The sequence below is a fragment of the Poromitra crassiceps genome, assembly GCF_964638095.1.
Source record: "Poromitra crassiceps genome assembly, chromosome: 15".
Lineage (NCBI taxonomy): Eukaryota > Metazoa > Chordata > Actinopteri > Beryciformes > Melamphaidae > Poromitra > Poromitra crassiceps.
Genome location: NC_139634.1, coordinates 36,743,509 through 36,762,979, shown reverse-complemented (window position 1 = coordinate 36,762,979; position 19,471 = coordinate 36,743,509).

The following is a 19,471-nucleotide window of genomic DNA, read 5'->3' as shown; positions in this document are numbered from 1 at the left end:
GCCAACTTCATTACAGAAGCGGCTCTTGATGGGAGTAATAGTTCATGAATGAAGTCAACCAGTTTGCAAACGTTCTGCTACACACTTGGTCTGGACCACTCCTAAAAACAGAACTCTTAAAAAAAAATACTGCTCCCCTGTCATGCTGTACTTATTGCCTAGACTAATAAGCACAGAGGGGTGATCCAGCACCGTGTGGCTGATGAGCTTGTTTGTGAATAATAGCCCTCAGTTCTGATGTAGCACAAGAGCTAACAACTGCATCTGACACAATCCAGACTGAGGGGAAAAAGTTGGAGTGGGGGGGGACTTCGTGAGGAGTAGCCAGGCAATAAAACGGAGCATAATGTATGTATTGGCCAACCTTGATTTAGTCTCATAGCCATTACATACTGTTGAACGGCTCTCTGGGGGTCAAGTCAGCAAATCACAGAACACAGTGTTTGGTCAGAAAATACCAAATGCATAAAATCAGTTGGAAGCTGAAACAATAATTTTGGTTAATTTTGCTGCAAAGCCGTGCTAAATTAACATGTTGGATACGACTCAAATAATGGCAATCCAAGTATAAGATATTTTTGGCGCTATGAATGTTTAATATGTGTTTCTTGTATGTTTTTGTATTTTGTATATTGCGTTTATGCATGGTGTTGTACGGCGTGCTATAAGCCAAATTTCCCATTGGGGACAATAAAATCTTGAAGTTGAACTTGAAGTTGACTCTCCTAGATAATTCACCAATGTGGCAATAAACAATGATGCCAATAACTGTAAACTACCGTAATGAACCACGTTTGTGTTTTTCTTTTCCTTCTCCGGCTGCTCTTATGTTATGATTATTTCCAAAATGATATATTACCATTTAAGTGTCACCTCCTCTCATAAAATGATTTATTGAAAGTCAAACTCAGTTGAGCATTATTGAGCATTATTATTAGTGGTTTTTGGCCTTTAAGTAGCAATAGGCAATATGTTACTATGGCCTTTTAAATATGGAGCAGTGACCCCGAGCAATTTTTCTAAATATATATTCTCTGTTTGGAATGAAAGCCTTTAGTTTGTTTCGTATATGTAGCAAAATAGAAAAAGAACAAACATTTGATCACAGTAAATCTAATGACTGGGGCATCTGGGTAGTGTAGAGGTAAAAACACTCGCCTGCCACCGGGGAGACCCGTGTTCATTCGGTAGCAGTACTTCCGGCGTGGTCAGACATTCCTACAGACACAATTCGCCGTGTCTACGGCTGGGAAGCCAGTGGGGTATGTGTCCTGGTCGCTGCACTAGCGCCTCCTCTGGTCGGTCCAGGCACCTGTTCAGGGTGGAGCGGAACTGTGGGGAATAATGTGATCCTCCCACACGCACTACATCCTGCCGGTGAAGCTCCTCGCTGTCAGGTGAAAAGAAGCGGCTCACAACTGCACATGTATCGGGGGAAGCATGTGCTAGTCTACAACTCTCCCCAGATCAGCAGAGGGGGCGGAGCAACGACCGGGACAGCAGGGGGAATTGGCCAAGTACAATTGGGGGGGAAAAGTTATAAAAATAAGTAAATCTAATGACCTATATTTCTGATCCCCCCCTCCTTTTTGCAGAGCATGTTTTGCAGCCTGCTCTCTTCTAAATGTTTTTGCACAACACAACATCATCACACTCATTTAACTCATTTTCCACCTTTGTCCATCTTTGAGGAAATCACTCGTTGGGAGACGAGGAATTCCCAGACCGTAAAAAGCGTCCCAAGAAACACAACAAGACGTCTCTTAAGACTCACTCCCGCATCTCCGGATTACCCAGCATCCTCCTTGATTCCATTACGGTAGCTAGCACTGTATATCACGCAGGTTTTATTATGGAGTCGAGCGTTGTGTGGGCGCGCGTGAGAGAGAGGGTATCCCGTTAGCGCCGTGATAAACTTCACAGCCAAGGGCAGAGAGCTGGGCATCGGGATCAGCGGGCCTGCGAGACATTACTTATCATTGCTTTGGCGAAGAGCAGACCTTCTTCTTTAATGTGGCTTCTGTGATCACGCCAGGCTGCACAAAGCAGCCGTTCAAACCCACAGCAAAAAGTGTGGTTACAGAGGAATCCCTTTACCCCCCCTACCCCTAAGCCTCCCTCCCTCAGCCCCATCCTGCACCCCCTCTTCCCTTCTGGATGCGGCCCCGTCATTTCTCGGGGTGCTGTGTGGATGTGGAGTTAGTAGCTGGCACAAGATATAGTATACGACTTTGTGGGCTGCGAAGCCTCACTGTGGCAATCAGGGCGCATTGGACTGGACTGCAGACACCAAGTGGGCCGCTGCCAGTGCTTTGAACTGTGAAAATAAATAGTGAATAGGCCTACGTTGTGCTAGCCAGGCCCCGACTCCTATAGTCATCTGTCTTGGTGTACACACCGGTGGGAGTGTTTGCCTTGGACTTAGGCCACTGCATGTGGTAGCTGCAAGATTTTTCTCGCACTGGATCACACTTTTTTGAGGGGCGCATTTAATAAAACCAGCTGAATATAAAGGGGAGGGGGGAGGAGGGGGGGGGGGGCATTCAGACTGGTTTTGCACATGTGATAACTTTCCCTCTCCTCCTCCTCCTCCTCCTCCTCCGCTCTCCGTCCGTCTGCGTCTCTTGTCGAGGAGATGAGGATGAGGCTATCTCGCTGTGTCTGCTAGAGACGTTTCGCTTTCCAGGGCTGAAAGAGAGATCACCGGGGTGAGAGGATGTGGGTCACTCAGAGGAAGGAGGCAAACGAAGCACCTGGGACAGGTCCATGTGGATGTTTGTTGGATGAAGGAGAGCTTGTCTGCTGGCCAGCCCCAGCGCGCTGTTACGCTCACAGAGACGAGGAGAGCTGGCCCGTGCGCGCCGCTGCTGCTGTCTGCTGCACAGTAGTGTGGAGGAGAGGGTGAGAACAGGAGATTGGATGTCAGAATAAACCACTCGGGGGCGTTTCCGAGGACTGAGCGCTTATGAGTCCCCTGTTTCCATATAACCACTCGTTGCTTTATCTGCTGTCGTGTAAACCACATCCGACAATCATAGCATATTAAAAAAACAGCGTGATTGAAGGGATTCAAAAATCGGAACGTCTCCATGAGGTGTTTGGGTTTAACGAGTTACAGCGGGAGATTATCGGTATATGCCATGCATACTTTGCTTTAAAATGCCCAGCTCTGTTTGGATTGGAATATCCCTTTCCACTCAAATATTATTTCACTCAATCTGGTAAGTCTCCGCAGGCAGAGGCACCGTCTGGCATATTGGATTAAATGCATAGCTTGTGTTTGTATCGGGGGGTTCTTGGTTTGTGTCAGGATGTCATCCGCTCGCTCTTTGCCTTCATTCCTGTCTCTCATCGTTGTATCGCCCCCTGCTGGTTATGCCTCCAATAATAGGTTTTTCTGAGTGCGCGTGCACTTTTTAAGCGCTACATTCATGCACTTAAAACACATTCACAGCCGGGAGTGGCCCAGTACTGTACAACCACCACATGCTTCTAACTGTTGGCCACTGAACAGCTCCACTGGAGCACTTGGAGTAATCCTCAGCCCAGGTTCTCAAAATGGGCTTAATTTGAATGGATAATACATCTGGCTGTCCTGGCAGATTAAGGGGCTGATTTGTGTACCACATTATGTTACAATGGTCCTCATGTTGTGATTTTGAATCCTACTCATAAACTTTGTTTTGCATCTCTCTCTCTCTCTCTCTCTCTCTCTCTCTCTCCCTCTCATATCTTTCCATTCATTCTGTTCTGTTCTATTGCAGAAATGCTGATTTGTTTGTGCACTACGTTTTCAATTCAATTATGGAGAATGCATTGATGAAACTCTCCAGCACTTTTAACCTACTGTAGAGATGCTTGCATGCAATTGAAGTACATTAGTCTATTATCTCGTTCAACAGAAATCATTGTGGTCTACACAGTAAGTGTTTAAAAAACTATGAAATATGAAGATACGACTATGTCTACACCAACTTTTTTTTCAAGGACATGAAGCTTATCCAATGTACTGTTAGTGGGCATGAATCTTCTGTTTTGCATGTTTCCATCTCGCAACAGAGGCCCCCGAAAGCTCAGCTGTCTGCGAAGGGATGGCTTCGCCGGGATTAAATGTCGCTTGAGGATTCTGCACTTGAGTGTCTGCCAACAAAAGCCATCAAGTTCAATCAAACGCTGATATGAAACAGATCGGATCCTAATTGGAGAAGTTCACATCAAGATCCTGGTGACGTTTTCCGGTACCAAGATGTGGTGGGGCTGCTTGGAGAAAGTACTGTAGCCCGTTTTTGCTTTGGTGTGCGGATTGCGATCCAGAATCAGATTATCGCAGCTGGCATTCCTTTTTCCAGACTCGGCTATTTCCCATCTGTCTGGAAGCGACTTGATCCTGTCTTTAGCCATGTCTCCTGTAGTGGATGAAAGATGAAGCGTATTGGACAGAACGGGGCCAGATGAGCACGTGATTGGCCAATCCATCTTTGTGAGAAACAGGTGCTCCAATAGCTTTACGGGCTTCTTTTGTATACATTTGGAGAAGGATCATAAGTGCTTCTCGTGTGCGCTGTAAAAAAAAATCATGGCAGCAACCCACCGCAAAGAGGCAAGATGCTCATATCTCTGACATGAAGGTATTATGATAGCATTGTGGGATAAAAGTACCAGATGTTAACAATAAATCTAGATAACGTCAACTGTGTTCTTTAACAGAGGAGCTTCAACAGGGGGGTTTCATAAAACTGACCTTGTAGACATTTCAGAGGGATCACCACGTCCATTCTTTTATATAAGACCATAGAGAGCCAAAGTGAACATCACTTCCTGCTTCAGCACTGTACCAGAGTTTTTCATCCGCCATTTATTTTCCCACAGACATTTCGTAAAAATGCTTATAAAAATAGTTTTACTTGGTAAAACCAAACGGTTCAGCTATATTTAGAATCAGGAGAGACCATAGAACATTTCCCTCAGACCAAAACAAAAACAACAACAAAACACATCGAAAAAATATTTTCTTTAAATCCGCATTTCTTTTACGTTTTGGTCCGAGTGAAATGTTATGTGGTCTCTCCTGATTCTAAATATGAACCGTTTGGTTTGAACGAGTAAAACTATTTTTATAAGCATTTTATGAAATGTCTATGGGATAATAAATGGCAGATGAAAATCTCTGGTACAGTGCTGAAGCAGGAAGTAGTGAAAATATGATTTTGGGGTGAGGTAACGATACTTGTTTGCTAGGGGTGCTCCAAAAAATCGATTCTGAAAGGATTGCGATTCTTAATGCCACGATTCCTGGATCGATTCCAAACTCCCAAGAATCGATTCTTAACGTTGAGAAAGAAAAAAGATTTTTTTTTTTTTTTACAGTGCACCTGAACGCAGCATGCAAGATACCGGCTGAATAAGTGTCCAAATGTTCATGTCATTTGTGTACTGTACTGCCACGGTGCCACCACCTCTTGCACTTAAGAACTCTGGTTAATGTATTCCCCCGAAAATCTATAAATCCTTCTCAAAGTCTACAGATCCCCCCCAGCCTATAAATCCATCTTATCTGAAGAACATAAGGGGGGAATTCCCCCCTAGTTTGCAAAATGAATTTAGGCCCTGACTGTAATACAGAAGTTGAATTTGAAGTTCAGCATTAATACATTTGTCATTTTTTGTCTTATATTTACCTTTGTGTGTTATTGCAATATAAAACTACATAATTGAGAATCGATTCTAGATTCTGGAATCGGGAATCGTTGGAATCGAGAATCGTTGGAATCGAGAATTGATTCTGGAATCGGATCGTGACCCCAGGAATCCGGATCGGATCGTGGCTTAGCCGGATCGGAGCACCCCTATTGTTTGCAATGAAGTTTCACTTGTTTCTGGAATTTGCTAGAAACAATTGACAATATCTGGAAACAAAGTCAAATAAGGATAAGGGAGACCACTCAACTAGTTTCAAGAAAATGTCACATGATGTATTTGATTCTGATATATTGATTGATTGGATGTTGAAAGGTTTAGCACAGAGCCCCTGCGGATAGTTCTCCATCTGTGGAAAGTTTAGGAATCTCCTTAATCATTATTTTTGAAATTATTTGGAAAGACAATGACACCGTTTACTGCCTATTTTTGAATCACACTCGATTTGCTCTGGTTTTGGTCTTGACTCGGTCTTGACCCCCTTTGGACCCGGTTTTGACATTGACTTGGACTCGACGTAAGGTGGCCTTGGCTCCGGGCTGCACACTGGACCACCTAAATGCAGATTTAGGTGCAGAACGTCATTCCACTTATTTTCCAGCTCTGAAACGGAGGATGAAACAGGCTGCCTGCCGTCTTTTGAGGAGATGAGCCCAATGTGGTTTTCATATTCGCTCACTCGGTGACTTCATGCGCTGATTGGGGACACACTTAATGTGGTTCATTACAACCAGCGATGGCTGGAAGAGGGGCTGCGAGGAGAAACCTGATTCTGGCACAACAGTAGTTTACCAAACCCTCTTGTCTGTTTAGAATTGAATCAGCGAGCAGCTGTTCCCGTGTTGAGTGACTACTCTCCAGCAGACCGTGGTTGCGCTTTTGGACTCGCGGTGCCAAGTGCCAGGCAACGTTTGGCTGAACCCGTTGCGCGGCTCGCCCTCTTGCCACGCACGTGTCTTTGATTCCAACGTAAAGGCTTGAACAGCGACATCTTCTCGACATCACAGATGTTGATCATTAATAGCACATGTTTGTCATCTCTCTCCTTGTTTTTTTTTCATCCCGTATCCTAATAGCCCTTGAACTACCATTTTTCTTTTATCACTTGTGCTTCCTTAGTTTCTTGGACTAACTTCTGAGAAAGTGCTAAATGATTTAGTGCCTTGTTTGACTAAAAGCTCACACGGAAAGGCGGGTATAATTTTGTCCTCGTGTGGGGAAGTTACGCCTCTCTGTGATGACGAACGCCCCCCCGTTCCAAACCGTCGTTTTTCGACTTTTTCTTGAGCAATTAATTACAATGACAAATGATAGGATGTGAGTAAGTGGCATCGCCTGTACGGCTCCGGGGGACACGCGCGGCTCCATTTCCATCTAATGGATTTGTCTTCGTGTATCTTCGCTCATCTGTAAATACATTTGGGTGAAAACAACAGGGAGGACTTTTTGCCCCCAGACATTTATTTACACTTGTTCTATTGTTTAATATTCACACGGTTTGAGATTCTGATTCCTGGGCAAAGCCTTCGAAAGATCGATGTTTGTTATTCTAAAAGAGAGCGGGGCCATATTTTTCCTATTATCATTATCCTACTGGTTGTGTTTACAGCGTTTGCATAATTGGCATGAGGTATGGATACTTGAGACAACAGCAATCTAAGACACTCATACACACTGTCCGTTTCATTCTTTGTCAGGCGCTCGACGCACACGACTGTACTTAGAGTAATGAAGGCGGTAAAAAAGTAACGATACAGCATACGTATTTAACTCGTTGAAATTAGACATTTTCCAGAGGAAGCAAAGCGAGCTGAAGCACTGATACAAAAGATTCGAAACACATGCTTTGCTGAGCGGCGAGACAATTTGGAGAGGCCTAAAACTTGGATGGTTGAAGTGGTTTGGAGGAAGTGTATCCATTGCCTGATGTGTGTGTGTGTGAGTACATGTAAATGACTGGGGGAATCTGGGCATACTTTGAATTTGTGACATTTTGGGAAAACAATGGATTCTGCCCTCAAAGACAATAATGATCATCAGCATTCCCAGGACATCCTAACAAACGAAGGAAAAACAATACGGTATGAGAGCACCGAAGAAACATATGGCTATGGCACGCACCTGTATGGAGGTTTAATGAGTGTCATGTTATTTTTGATTTTGATTCACCAGATGGGATTAATATTACTGTCTGGGAGTATTCAGTGATTTCTAATGATTGCGAAGATGATGATTTTAATCCTGTCTGCAGTTTGGGAAGTAAACATTTCAGCGCAAATTATACTGCGATGAAAAGACAGAGGTTGCTGATATACTAATCCAGTGGGACTCCCAACTCTTGTTAATTTCAGCATTAATTAAGTTTATGGTGCTACATTCTTGTCTTTTCTGGAGCACTTGTGATGTCAACTCATTGTTTAATGACATGCTGGCAGTGGTTGTTGTGGGAGGAGAGAGTAGGCTATGTGACGTTTGTCTCCTCCAAAGCCCAAATCTTCCCAGCTGTCTGGGGATTCAAACCCAGATCACAAAGCTTTGCTTTTCAAAACTGTTAGGCTGCCACTGTTCCCACAGAACTCTGTCTCTGCCTGCTCCTATCTGATGTTTTTGGATGACTCTTCATATCCGCAGCGTTCTAGGTTCTAACTCCGATCCCAAACTGAACTGAACTGAACGCCATGTCAAAAAGACATACCGGTACGTGGTGGGGCGCCAGACATTCCTACAGACACAATTGGCCGTGTCTGCGGGTGGGGAGCCGGTGGGTATGACTCCTGGTCACTGCTCTGGTCGGTCGGGGTGCCTGTTCAGGGGGGGGGGGGGGTGGACTGGTGGGAATAGAGACACTGCGGAGTGCATCATCATTCAGAAACCACGCCCAAAACGGGGGGAAACAGAAACCCCCCCTCAAATCATGGCGTTCTCCTACTGTATGTCGCATGCACGGTTGCGTGTTGCACAAAAAGATCGTATATACGGAAGATGAACACTCCAACTTAATTCCTTGACAGCTAGATCCACATTTTTCTTCTCGCCAATTCCCAATGGCTTCCTTGTTTTGCTCAGGGGTACAAAAAAACTTTAACTGGCGATTTTTTACATTTGTTGTCTGTGCAGCTCACCACACAACAGCTTTTAGCTATGTTTAATTCAAGGAAAATGATGCTGGTCTATGGGAGTGAACGGAGCGATTTCCCCCGTGATGGGCGTGGCTTATTTCATGCAGTGTCTCTATAGCACGATCTTCCCACGCGCTACACATCCTGATGGTGAAAGTCCTCGCTGAGCGTCTAACAAGTACGGTGATGGGTTTACCTTGGAGTTAGTCGAAAGCCTGGTGCGTCTCATACAGATGCTAAAGGACATCTTGTCTGTCAGTAAGAGACGCTGAAGGCTGTGACAAAGTGGCGGCCTCACACAGTATATCCATGCAATCCAGATTAGAATTCAACAAAAGGCAACTCCATGTAACTGTTTGCTGTTCACACCGGTTATAAAACATCTGCGGGGGGAATCTGAATTGGGACACTCTCAGCTGCAGTGAACACAGCCAAGGAGCTGTTTCTGCATTACTTTTTATTCCACTTGCACGCTGCTTATCATAATGAATAAGACTTTGAGCATATACCGTCATTTTTGGAGGATAAGATGTTCGATCCATCAATAACATTGGCACAGGTCTTCGGGGTTCTGTCCTACTTTAATGCGTAAATACTCTAGCATTCAATTTACAGCAGAGATAGTGCAGAAAAATCACAGCAACCGTTTTGAAAGCTCTCTTGTCCCTTTCTGCCAACCAAAACAATACAGCGTGTTTGTCTTCCAGCTATGGAAAATGGATTATGGCTGCTTCCAGCTTTTGACTTGAAATAGGGAAAATAGAGGAGCGTCCAAACTCTACACCTCTGTAAGGTCACGAGTGGAAGCACAATACCTTGCAAGTCACTGGGTTCACAGCCGTTGCATGTGGTCACTAATAACGCAATTTAAAGTCGAACTGAACCTGTTCGTCACGTGCATAATGAGTCCGTTTCAGACTGAAAACATAGTTTGTCTAAGATGACAGGTTGAGAGGCGGGTCATAGTATCATGTCGATGATTTTATTTGACAATTCTGGGGACTGGATTGGGCTTTGGCCAATCCTGGCGTGTTCCGCCTCCAAATCGAGTGGGATTCAGTGTGTTGTGGCGCTCCCCTCGGGAAGAGCCTTTTGACGGGAGGAGTGGAGCTCAGCGAGCCGCAGGCAGCCAGCTGCCGAGCGGAGAGTGCAGCACGTCGGCCTGGAATCTCCGAAGTGCGACCCTGACAACCAAGCTCTCGGATGCGCGGACCATTATCGCTGCTGTAAATAAGATATACCTGGAATGCGCGTTTTAACGAGCCAGTTACATTTCTTTGCATTCTTAGAGATTATAGTTTTTGTTTTTTGTTCATGTTTCTAACAATTGGCCAAGTTAGTAGTTAGTGTATGGGATAGGAATTCTGCCAGATGACAGGCACTAGGCGCCATTTTCTACTACATTTGGAAGAGAAAATTATCCAGAAATGAAGATTTGATTGACAGCTGCATGTCGTGATATGTTTGGTTGAAATGGGGTAGAAATTTGATAGTACTAGGTGACGTCAGCAAACTGTACATTACTGTTATCAATGAAATCTTGAAAAATGAACTTTTGATGTGAAAAAGTGTGAAAAACTAAAGAAATTAGATTGTTGTGATTTTGTTTGCATACATTATTAAATAGGTGCACTGCATACCCAGGGATTTGAACTAAAAGAAAAGAAAAGTCATTTTTGGGTTCAGCTCGACTTTAAGCGCTGTTGCAGCAAGAAGGTCCTGGGTTCGATTCCCGCCTGAGACGCTGAGGGTGTGTCCCCATCCCCATGGCCTCGGTGCCTACGGCCCATGTGGGCTATCTCGTCAAAAGGCCCTTTCTGTGCAGAGTTTGCATGTTCTCCCCGTGCTCCCCTGGGGTTTCCTCCACTTAGGAACCCCACACTAAAAAACACATGCCAAAAAAACAACAAAAACAACAACAACAATGCCATTTAAAAGCATGGCACGAGCGTCACACAGACGGAGCAGCGCTGCTTGGTGCTCATTCATGGAGGCATCAGGTTTCTAGGACTGGAGCCAAATTTCCACTATTTACATTATTCATCTTTACATTATTCGGTTTTCTATTTTGGGATTCAGATATACGTTTTTTTGTTGTTTTTTTGTTAAATGTAGCACTGGACTTGTACACTGGCGTTAGGACCCCGGGGACGTCAATAGCAGTGGGGCTGGTCAGAACGAGTGACTGTCATGGAAATAGACCCTTTTCACAGCAACTGTTTTGAGGTGGTAAAGCAGGAAGTAAAGCAGGTGTATCCAATAAAATGCATGAGGGCCTTGGCACTGGAACACTTAAATGGAATGGAACCATCATTAATGGTGTTGGTTACACCTGCTCTACTTCCTGCTTTACCACCTCTAAATGGTTGCTGTGAAAATAGTCTATGTCGCAACATTCACTCGTTCTGATCTACAGCCCCACCTGCTACTGACGTCCTCGGGGTCCTAACGCCAGTCTAAGTGTACAAGTCGTGCTACATTTAGCCAAAAACAAAACAAAAAAATGAAGATCCGAATCCCAAAATAGAAAACCTAATAGCTACCCAACAAGCAAATATCTAAATAGTTGAAGATTTGGCTCCAGGCCTGGACACCAGCCCTTTGTTTTGGCAGAGAGAGAGGAACACCTGAGACCTCGTGGTTTTGTTGCCTAATCCAAACCAACTTACTTTGGTTTTCAGGAAGAAACGGAACCGGGCCCGTCGGTATTGTGGGCCGAGCAGTTCTGACAAAACGTCAAAATAGGACACAATGGGAATGGTGCAGAGACAGTTTAGCCTGTTGAAACACACGGTCCTTACCCAGTCATGCTCACAGCACACATACATGCTGCCTAGAATATATTTCTAGTCATTCAGTCATTTGCTAGGATGGCTGCTGCGTGCGCGTTTCCCACGCGGCGACATGATCCGGGGGAGAAACGCAAAACCCCAAAGTAAACAGAGAGGCACGTGTTGCCGTCCATCAGTATTCGCTGTTGATTACCGTCGAATATCCGGAGCACAAAAGATGGTAGTGGGGCCAGCAGCCCTACAGGTTTCATGGCTGGATTCAGGACAAGAGGCCTCGCCCCTTTCCACACCGCCGCCCTGACCTGCACCAATACAGGCAACAGATAGTTCCTGTTTACATTGTCATTTCCAGCACTGCTCCATGAGGAACCGGGTCAGCAGAGTTCACTTCAATTTCGTTCTATGTGAAAATAGCCCTATGTAAGCGAGACGCGAAAAAAGAAAAGAAAAAATACTTAGGTATTCTGTTTCCTGTTTATACAAGCTGATGTGGAGACCTTTCATTTTCCCGTTTTCTTGGAGAAACCTGGCTTTTCCTGACTTCAGTCCCCGGCTGTCTCTCCTGAGTCGCCGCAGCAGCCTGGATTATTATCTCTATCTCTCTCAAATTAAATTTGCTGAAAGGAACCATCTGACAAATTAAGTTGGAAGCAGCTGGCATTGTGATGAGGGGACTGGCTTCCTGCCCCCCATTGGTTTGAATGGGCTTCCGCCACCAGCGCCGGGTGGGCTGTCTTACTGCTAATAAAGTGATGATGGGGGGGGTGAGTGGAGGTCACTGAGACTCAGGAAACAGGGTCTCTCTAGAAACAAACGGAAAATATGCCCCGTACTTTAAATCAGTTTGAGACAACAGCAGAGCAGTCCCAGCCAAGACCATTTGTTTCCTTCTTCTCCTCTCTCTTTCTGTCTCTCTGTTGAATGAGAATCCTTAGGGCTCTATTAAATCCACCACCCCCTTTTTTGTTTATTATTATTGTTGTTGTTGTTGTTGTTATTGATGGCTTGGCCATCTCAGACAGCCTCTTCGACATGTTTTTCAAAGTGATAACCAAGTTGAGATGACTTACTGTAAGGGTCTCACGGGAGATGAACCCCCCTCTCAAAACACCCCAATCGAAAACTTTATTATTTCTCTAGGCCTATTTTACAATTAGAAAATCATTTAGGTTACAACTATAATTAGGCCTAATTTAGATCCCCCCGCCCACTTTCAGACAAATTATGAAAAATTCTGCCATATCCCACGTTTTACAGTTGATTCAATTTTTATGACCAAATTCCATGATTCCTTCTGCGTTTTCTGCATTGCGGAGATCATAGGGCTCTAAAAAGCGCCCGTCTGGCTGCGTTTTGTGTCTCGGAGTTCGAGTCCCTCAATAGACCCTTTTCACGGGGGCCATTTTGTGTCGAAAAGGCATCTCGGTGAAAGCAAAACACTAAAGCTGCGTTCACACCGACCTATTAAAGTTTTTCGCTGGCGTCGAGTTTACATACAAAGTCAATGCAAACGAGCGATTGAGCGTATATTCGCCTGGGAGAAAAATCGCTGGGCGTCCGAGCGACAGAGACGGAGCGATAGGGAGAAAATACGCTCGTCGCTCGAGATGAAATATCCCAACTCGAGCGAAAATACGCTGGCATCAGTCGCTCGCTGTTCAACTCTGATTGGCTGCCGTGTGAGAGCGAGTCAAGGATCACTCTGGCTTGGAACAAACCGCTGGTTTATTGTGTGGCAACAAACCGCATTGACAGGCTGACAGCTGACATGAAGTGAAGTCTGTACTACTGGTATGGAGCTTGCATTAGGAGCACGCTGATAGGCTTTAGCTTGTAAACAATGACGGTGGCTCGTAGTGGACAAACAGCATGACATTGCGTAACGTTATATCCCCCACATGTCCGTCATTTCGTGTGCCTGTTGATGAGCGATTTAAACAGAGCGACAGAGCGATTCCAAAGGGTTGAATCAAGCGACAGAGAGAAAAATAAATATCTTGGTGTGAACACAGCTTAATGAGGGTTTCCAATTTCCATGTTTGGAAGTTGGAAACCCTCATTAGTGTTTTGCTTGCACCTGTGTTTAACCTGCCTTTTCGACACAAGATGGCCCCCGTGAAAAGGGTCTATGCTTTCCCAGCCGCTCGACACACCGCTGCACCTCACTCCCAGGGACGTTAGAACAACACTGGGGGGAGTTATCTCTGCCGCCATGCGTGAGCGCCTGTGCGGTAGGTCGCCCAAAAGCCTGCTGTGGAGCAGGGGGCTCGCTCAGGTAGTCGTGTAGGCTTAGCTCAATTAAAAGCCAAATATACTTTCTCAGAGACTAATGGCTTTTATCTGAAGCCGAACCGGCGGCGATCCCGACCAAACTCATTAGTCACGAAACGCATGCCTGCCTGCATGCGATCATACGCCACATGGACACATGCGCGCTGTGCGGCGTGCGTGTGGGCGCACCCCCTTGTACAAAAATAAATCTCCAGGTCGCTCTGGTGAATAGGAGTTGTGTGCTCGTGCTCACGGGGGATTTCCTGTGGTCTAGTCTCTCGATATTGCGGGCCGCTGGTAAAGCCTTCTCAGGAGGCCCTCACAATGAAACATGTGTGAGATCCCAGGCACGCGGGCTTAGCTGCAGTCGAGTTGTGTCAAAAACAGATTGTTTGGCGAAGAGGGCGATGAAGACGGAGGGATGCATCGTGTGCAAAGGTAAAGCCTGCACCTGGCTCTCCTGTGAGAGGGGACAAGGCGAAGAGCAGCAGGTCAACAGGTGGATGTGAATAGACCCTTTTCACGGGGGCCGTTTTGTGTCAAAAAGGCAGGGTAAACACAGGTGCAAGCAAAACACTCATGAGGGTTTCCAAATTCCAATCATTGCTCCATTGCTTGCACCTGTGTTTACCACTGCCTTTTCGACACAAAATGGCCCCCGTGAGAAGGGTATATTCAGCCCATCAGAGGCTGTGTGTTAATGAGAGACAAGTGCCTCAGTGGCTCTCATCTTGAAACGAGCCACTTGTGCTTCTCATCCCACCTGCGTCGTTAACCCTTTTCACGCGTGACTTGTGCAAACGGGCCTCACGCACATTTAGTTAATTGCTCATTCCGCTGTCTCAGTCAAATTAGCACTTATTTGCTTTTAAAGAGGTGGAATTAGTCTGCGTTCCCGGGAATGGAAAAAAAACGGACTTGCTAATAAAGTGGCTTAACCCTTTCCTGTGCCCGCAGTGTGTTAAGATTGCCCAAATTAAACCACACACTCATATTTCTTTACCTGTAGCCACAGTCGTTGAGTGTTTCCTCTGACACTAACTTGGCAAAGTGAGTTATCTCACAATGAGGAGAGGAAACCCTGCCTCTCTAGGAGTTTTATTTGCAACGCTTTAAAATGGAAACTTGAAGTGTCACATGATCCGCTCAGGAGGCCCCTCACAATGAAGCGTGTGTGGAGTCCTCGGCACGCTGGCTTAGCTGCAGTGAATGGTGTCAAAAACATATTGTTTGGCAAAGGCGGCCATAAAGACTGCATGCAACGCTGTGACGAAGAGAGAGCTGAGGCAGAAAGGAAAAGCTCACGATCTACCAGTCAGTCTTCCTCCCAACCCAACTATGGGTCATGACTGAAGGGACAAGATTGCGGATACAGACAGCCAAAATGGGTCACACCGGCCACGGCGCGGGGCGGGCGGCTCGTGCCCTGGCAGCCAGAGTCTCCACATATAGGTCTACCGGCCGTGAGCGGCCGCGTGCAGCCAGGTAAGAAGTCAGTACAAGTTGTGACCGGCGCCGAGCAAAACAGAGTGCTTCTGCTGTGAATGGCTGGGCTCCTGCACGAGCGGCGCGGCCCCGCTTGCGAATCCAGTGTGTTTGCGCCGTTAATAGGTTGAGAAGCTCGGTCACCCGTGAGAGACTCAGAGTAGAGCCGCTGCTCCTTCACATAGAAAGGAGCCAGTTGAGGTGGTTTCAGCATCTAGTAAGGATGCCTCCTGGTCGCCTCCCCAGGAGGTTTTCCATGCACTTCCAGCTGGGAGGAGGCCACGGGGCAGAGCGAGGACCAGCTGCAGTGATTACATCTCCACACTGCTCTGGGAACACCTTGGGGTCCCCCAGTCAGAGCTGGTTAATGTGGCCAGGGAAAGGGGTCCTCTTTGGGGTCCTCTGCTGAAATTGCTACCTCCGCGAACCGATGGATGGATGGTTCGCATCCTATTTGAGAATCTTTCCACTTGGCCAAGAAAATATATTCCCATGCAGTGTGACAACAGTGACTTCTAAATATCAATCACATTTGGAAACTCAATCATTACCTGCCAGGTTCAACATTGAATATCTCTAAAACAGAGGATACCCCTCAGTCACATTTCTTGTGTGTCAGGTTGTATCTCAGGTAGAGGTTGAAGGGGAGTTGTGCCCAGCTCATCTCAGGTAGAGGTTGAAGGGGAGTTGTGCCCAGCTCATCTCAGGTAGAGGTTGAAGGGGAGTGTACTGTTAGTCTGTACTGGACTACATGAGGATGGCGGGCAGCAGGAATCGAGGATTTGTGAAAAGATGGAGTTTATAACACGTGTTGCAGTATGTGGATATCATGTGGATATCATGTGGATTTTGGTGATATTTTTAGATGGGGGGTTTAATTTAAGGAGGGTGGATCTGTCAGAAAAAATAAACAAGTTTGCGACTATTAAAAAAACAATGAAGACTGAATAAAAACGGAGGTAAAAAGCAAAACTCTTAGGCGGCTCACTGTGTACCATGAGTCTCAGTCCTTCCCACAGCAACCCGGGTTCGAATCTGGCCCACGGTCATTTGCTGCCTGTCCTCCCCTTGCTCTCTCTCCCCCATGCCTTCCTCTCTCTCTCTCTCTCTCTGTGTTTGTCCAATAAAGCATGAAAACGCCAAAAGAGAGAGAGAGGAAAACTCCCAGTGGCTCCAACCGAGACACACTCCCTCACTTTGACCTCCTCAATGAAATTTAATTTAATTGTATCAAGAAAATCCACAAAATCCTGATTCCCACATTTCTCCCTGGATAAACAAAACAAGTAGCTCACTTGGGTAGACAGCATTATTATGGGGTTGTCAGATTATGGAGCCTTGTAAACGGCTTAATCACACTATAATTGCCTTACTTGAAGCACTGGCAATAATTACATTAATTAGATTATTCTGCGACTGTAAACATACAGTCGTCACTGATAGGGCATATTCCTCACTGTCTTGATCCTCTGTGGTTATCATCACTACTAGTTCGGGGCCAAAAGCCTAGCATCACGATCTTCCGGTAGCAGATCATACAGTAGTAACGTAAATACATGTGATGTGCGTTAATTAGCTATGTAGCTACAAAAATAAAATGAACTAAACACCATATAAAACCATCCTTCTATGGGGGAATGAAAATACTGTAGCACACCAAGCGGAAACATCAGCGCCGGGTCTGGGGCGGGGCTTAGGGAGGAAGAGCGAGGCAGCCGCTAACGGAACCCAGGCTCGGCTCCTTTGAGAGAGAGCCTGGTGTCGTGACGCGAGGTAAGGTCTATCACCGCTCTCCTCTTTCGTACAAATGCAGTTGACCCTGAAAGTAAGTGAACAATCCTCCGAAGACGCAATCTGTGATCCAGTGTGACTCCTCGCACCATCGACTCCTCCGTCCACCAAAGCGTTTCCGTAACGTCCTCAGATGTGGCCGCATGTCTCCGAGATCTCCGAGAGCGATTTGAGGGGGGAACCCCAAGCAAAACACAACATCGTGATTTAATGCGATATAGAGGAGAGGTCAGAAAACAGACCGTGTGCATATGTGATTTTTTTGTGCGTCTTTCTTTCTTTCTTCGCCTCAAGCCTCATCCCCCAAAGTGATATAAAGCAAGGTTGTTGAAATGTTAACGGCACGTGTCTTTTGTACGCAGAGCTGGTTGAACTTCCACAGTAGGCTACTGTGCTGACCGGTGGGGCCGCCCGGCGCTGGTGAGACTTCTTCAGCCTCTCTGAAACTACATTTCCTCTGTGCTGGCCCAGTGGAGCGTGAGCTCGATGGCGTTCCGCAGAGGGCCGTGTTATTCCTCGCAGTTATTAATCTTTGCTTTGAACTGAGAAACGATGTCGAAGCTGAAAGGCACATGTTTGCTTTTGTATGCCACATGTCAGACGTTTCAACACGTACTGTACATTGGGCATTTTATGGCCGCTGAAGAGCTGGTTGAGTTGGGGGGTTCTGCGCTGTGTTTGGCTCGTAAGTGGGTTTTTATGTGAGGGGTTTCATTTCTAAATGAGATCTCAACCAAGAGTGACACATGTGACGATGTGGACGAATATGGAGTATCATTTAAGTTGTGAGATATCAGAAGACCAACAATACTGACATTTCTGACGACAGAATCATCTATTTGAGTCTTTTTATTGAATGAGTTTCAGGCAACACATTTTTCATTAAAATGTTAAGAATTCAACTTCATGGTGGCTCACCCTTGTAGAGCGCATACCACTAAGGCTTAGTCCTTCGCCTGGCCGACCCGGGTTCGAACCCGACCCGTGGTCCTTTGCCACATGCCATCCCCCCTCTGTCTCCCCACCTTTCCTGTCAATCTACTGTCCTATCTAATGAAGTCAAAATGCCCCAAAAAAAAAATCTTAAAAAAAAAAGTTCAGTGCCTGTTCACCCCGTTGTTGCACCATTCGCTTGTTTATTAATATTGTGTGGTGTGTCCAAATTGCACCAAATCTGACACATTAGGGTTAGCCTCATACACAGTGTACTGTAATCTGTGTTGTGTAGCCCACCAGCAGCTGGGAATCGAACCTCCGGACACTTTCTAGCAAAGAGGCTAAAACCCATGAGCTCCAGCATCTGTCACTAGAGCGTCTCTTGAGGTGTCAGGGAGTGAGGTCTTCACTGCACAGCATGACCACGGGCTATGTTACACCAACAACACCCACCAAGTGTCAAGATCAGATGAACAGTTCTCAAGATATGCGAAGGACACAGACATACAGACAGACAGACAGACAGACAGAGAATTCCTTGCTTTATGATGAGGGATTTAGACTCTATACCCAATAAACACATGCCTGTATGCTAGAAGAAGTACTTTGTATAGCATTCTTTGAAGCCGTTCATCTCAGCCTTACAGTATGAGTGTGTTCACACGACGGTGATCTTGTCAGACTGCACACTTTTAGAAATTCCAAAAGTAAGACTTCTGAGCCGCCATAATGCACTGAATCAATGCATTGACTTTTATTACTGCAAATGACATACACAGCACCAAAAGGGAGCGGTTGCATGTCAGCAGCAGCTGGCGCTTTACAGAGAGACACCTGTGTGGATTAGGCGCTGGTGTCCGGTGGAGTTGGGTCAGCCCGGCGGGCCCCAGCAGGACTAGACTGATAAATGACGGCCGGCTGCCTTGACGCATAGCTACATGACAGCCATGGCAGAGAGGCAGCTAGCGCTCTCGTTTCACAGGGGAAGTGGCCTGGGTAGACCTGCATTGAAAATAGAAAGGAGAAGTGGTGTTGACCATGGAGGAACCAGTGCGGTAACGTTAGTGGAGTCTGAAGCATTCTGGCCTTCAGATTACTTTCCTGACATCTTGGACTTGTCTTGGTCTTGTGGGTATTTTGACTCGGACTCACCTCACCTCACCTCAGATTGTTGGCTGGCTCATCTATTTCCATACTGTCTGAAGCGTTTCGAAGATATGATTTTCTCCACCTGGTCCACCTTCGTTCATTTTCTCCCCACCGCTACAAACAGTTTAAAGGATTGCATCTGTTATGCATTGATTAGCCCAAATCGTACACGCATTATTTATTTGGATGATTTAGTGCAGAACTTGCTTTTGGACCAACATGTACACTGTC